The following is a 4,805-nucleotide window of genomic DNA, read 5'->3' on the forward strand; positions in this document are numbered from 1 at the left end:
AAAGGATGACAATCAATAATTCAATTATGCTCCGACTTCCTAACATAGCGGTTCACCATACGTGCATGCTACGGGAATCACTAACTTCAACACAAGTATTTCTAGATTCACAACACCCTACTAACATAACTCTAATATTACCATATCCATGTCTCAAAACTAATTGAGAGGAATCAAACTTCTCTTTACTAATCAATGCACGTGAATATGGAAGTTTTATTATATCCTCTTTGGATGCCTATCATCTTTAGGACTATTTTCATAGCACAAGCCAATTACCAAGTTACTCAGAGAGAGCACTCTCAAAAAGATATAAGTGAAGATCGAGAGTTCTTATTTCTCCAAAATATGACACCTCCGTGCTCTAAAAAGATCCAAGTGAAGCACTAGAGCAAAGTTATCTAGCTCAAAAGATATAAGTGAAGCACATGCGAGCTAAATTGCCTAACTCAAAAGATGTAAGCGAAGCTCAATGAGTATTCTGCAAACTCACGATGACTGAATGTCTCTCTCAAAAGGGTGTGCAGCAAGGATGATTGTGACACAACAAAAAGAAAAGACTCCTATAATATAGGACGCTCCAAGCAAAACACATATCATGTGGTGAATAAAAATAGAGCTCCAAGTAACGTTACCGATGGATTGAAGACGAAAGAGGGGATGCCTTCCCGGGGCATCCCCAAGCTTAGGCTTTTTGGTGTCCTTGAATATGGCTTGGGATGTCTTTGGCATCCCCAAGCTTGAGCTCTTTCCACTCTTTATCCCATTGTCCATGAGAACATCACCCAGAACTTGAAAACTTCACAACACAAAACTTAAACAGAAACTCGTGATATCATTAGCACAAGAAAACAAACTACCAACTCTTTAGGTACTGTATCAAACTTGATTTATATTTATATTGGTGTTAGATTACTGTATTATCACTTTCCATGGCTAGTACCCCCCCCCCCGATACTATCCATAGTTTCATCAAAATAAACAATCAACACAGCAAAAACAGAATATGTCAAAAACAGACCAGTCTGTAGCAATCTGTATACTTCGTATACTTATGGTATCTCAAAAATTCTGAAAAATTGCGACAATTTGGGCAATTGGCATATCAACCAGAAGCAAAAAGAATCAACTCAAAAGCTCTTTCTGGACAAGAATGAAAAATAATTTCGTGAGCGAAAAGTTTATGTATTTTTCAGCACGATCAAACAACCATCACCAAAACTAGTCATAAAGGTTTTACTTGGCTCAAACACAAAAAGAAACACACACAAAATACACAATCATAATAGAATTATGATGGTGTGGACACAACAAAACAAAAAGCAAAAAATCAAAGATAAATTCATTGGGTTGCCTCCCAACAAGCGCTATTGTTTAACGTGTTTAACGCCTTTTAGCTAGGCATTGATAATTCAATGATGCTTACAAAAAGTATAGCAATCGGACACGAAGAGAGCATCATAAAGCATGTGAAAATCACATCTAAGTCTAACATACTTCCTATGCATAGGCATTTTATAGGAAAACAGATAATCAAGACAACCAATAGTTACCATATGCAAGGAAGAGGAAGGAGACAATAGCAATCTCAACATAAAGAGAGGTGATTTAGTGATATGAAAGTTCCTACCACGATATTTTTGTTGGGGAACGTTGCATGGGAAACAAAAAATTTCCTACGCGCACGAAGACCTATCATGGTGATGTCCATCTACGAGAGGGGATGAGTGATCTATGTACCCTTGTAGATCGTACAGCAGAAGCGTTAGAGAACGCGGTTGATGTAGTGGAACGTCCTCACGTCCCTCGATCCGCCCCGCGAACAATCCTGCGATCAGTCCCACGATCTAGTGCCGAACGGACGGCACCTCCACGTTCAGCACACGTACAGCTCGACGATGATCTCGGCCTTCATGATCCAGCAAGAGAGACGGAGAGGTAGAAGAGTTCTCCGGTGCGTGACGGCACTCCGGAGGTTGGTGATGACCTTGTCTCAGCAGGGCTCCGCCCGAGCTCCGCAGAAACGCGATCTAGAGGAAAAACCGTGGAGGTATGTAGTCGGGCAGCCGTGAGAAAGTCGTCTCAAATCAGCCCTAATTGCTCCATATATATAGGATGAGGGAGGGAGGGCATTGCCTTGGGGTCCAAGGACCCCCAAGGAGTCGGCCGAGCCAAAGGGGGGAGGACTCCCCCCCCAAACCGAGTTGGACTTGGTTTGGTGGGAGGAGTCCCCCTTCCTTCCCACCTCCTTCCTTTTTTTTTCTTTCCTCTTGATTTTTCTTCTCTTGGCGCATTGGGCACTTGTGGGCTGTCCCACCAGCCCACTAAGGGCTGGTGTGACTCCCCAATGCCTATGGGCTTCCCCGGGGTGGGTTGCCCCCCCGGTGAACTCCTGGAACCCATTCGTCATTCCCGGTACATTCCCGGTAACTCCGAAAACCTTCCGGTAATCAAATGAGGTCATCCTATATATCAATATTCGTTTCCGGACCATTCCGGAAACCCTCGTGACGTCCGTGATCTCATCCGGGACTCCGAACAACATTCGGTAACCAACCATATAACTCAAATACGCATAAAACAACGTCGAACCTTAAGTGTGCAGACCCTGCGGGTTCGAGAACTATGTAGACATGACCCGAGAGACTCCTCGGTCAATATCCAATAGCGGGACCTGGATGCCCATATTGGATCCTACATATTCTACGAAGATCTTATCGTTTGAACCTCAGTGCCAAGGATTCGTATAATCCCGTATGTCATTCCCTTTGTCCTTCGGATATTACTTGCCCGAGATTCGATCGTCAGTATCCACATACCTATTTCAATCTCGTTTACCGGCAAGTCTCTTTACTCGTTCCGTAATACAAGATCCCGCAACTTACACTAAGTTACATTGCTTGCAAGGCTTGTGTGTGATGTTGCATTACCGAGTGGGCCCCAAGATACCTCTCCGTCACACGGAGTGACAAATCCCAGTCTTGATCCATACTAACTCAACTAACACCTTCGGAGATACCTGTAGAGCATCTTTATAGTCACCCAATTACGTTGCGACGTTTGATACACACAAAGCATTCCTCCGGTGTCAGTAAGTTATATGATCTCATGGTCATAGGAATAAATACTTGACACGCAGAAAACAGTAGCAACAAAATGACACGATCAACATGCTACGTCTATTAGTTTGGGTCTAGTCCATCACGTGATTCTCCCAATGACGTGATCCAGTTATCAAGCAACAACACCTTGTTCATAATCAGAAGACACTGACTATCATTGATCAACTGGCTAGCCAACTAGAGGCATGCTAGGGACGATGTTTTGTCTATGTATCCACACATGTAAATGAGTCTTCATTCAATACAATTATAACATGGATAATAAAATATTATCTTGATACAGGAATTATAATAATAACTATAAATTTATTATTGCCTCTAGGGCATAATTCCAACAGTCTCCCACTTGCACTAGAGTCAATAATCTAGCCCTCACATCACCAGGTGAATTACATTGTAATAAATCTAACACCCATACAGTTCTGGGGTCGATCATGTTTTGGCCGTGGAAGAGGTTTAGTCAGCGGGTCTGCTACATTCAGATCCGTGTGCACTTTGCATATATTTACGTCCTCCTCCTCGACGTAGTCGCGGATGAGGTTGAAGCGTCGTTTGATGTGTCTGGTCTTCTTGTGAAACCTTGGATCCTTTGCTAAGGCAATGGAACCAGTGTTGTCACAGAACAAGGTTATTGGATCCAGTGCACTTGGCACCACTCCAAGATCCGTCATGAACTGCTTCATCCAGACACCCTCCTTAGCCGCCTCCGAGGCAGCCATGTACTCCGCTTCACATGTAGAATCTGCTACGACGCTTTGCTTGGAACTGCACCAGCTTACTGCACCCCCATTAAGAATAAATACGTATCTGGTTTGCGACTTAGAGTCGTCCGGATCTGTGTCAAAGCTTGCATCGACGTAACCTTTTACGGCGAGCTCTTCGTCACCTCCATACATGAGAAACATCTCCTTAGTCCTTTTCAGGTACTTCAGGATATTCTTGACCGCTGTCCAGTGATCCACTCCTGGATTACTCTGGAACCTACCTGCCATACTTATGGCCAGGCTAACATCCGGTCTAGTGCACAGCATCGCATACATGATAGAACCTATGGCTGAAGCATAGGGGACGGAGCGCATATGCTCTTTATCTTCATCAGTTGCTGGGCACTGAGTCTTAGTCAATCTCGTACCTTGTAACACTGGCAAGAACCCTTTCTTGGACTGTTCCATTTTGAACCTCTTCAAAACTTTATCAAGTATGTGCTTTGTGAAAGTCCTATCAGGCGTTTTGATCTATCCCTATAGATCTTAATGCCTAGAATGTAAGCAGCTTCTCCTAGGTCCTTCATAGAGAAACTTTTACTCAAGTAACCTTTTATGCTCTCCAAAAGCTCTACGTTGTTTCCAATCAGTAATATGTCATCCACATATAATATTAGAAACGCCACAGAGCTCCCACTCACTTTCTTGTAAATACAAGATTCTCCAACCACTTGTATAAACCCAAATGCTTTGATCACCTCATCAAAGCGTTTGTTCCAACTCCGAGATGCTTGCACCAGTCCATAAATGGATCGCTGGAGCTTGCACACCTTGTTAGCATTTTTAGGATCGACAAAACCTTCGGGTTGCATCATATACAACTCTTCCTTAAGGAAACCGTTAAGGAACGCCGTTTTGACATCCATCTGCCAGATTTCATAATCGAAAAATGCAGCTATTGCTAACATGATTCTGACGG

Source organism: Hordeum vulgare, chromosome 7H (assembly GCF_904849725.1).
Source record: "Hordeum vulgare subsp. vulgare chromosome 7H, MorexV3_pseudomolecules_assembly, whole genome shotgun sequence".
NCBI classification, from domain to species: domain Eukaryota; kingdom Viridiplantae; phylum Streptophyta; class Magnoliopsida; order Poales; family Poaceae; genus Hordeum; species Hordeum vulgare.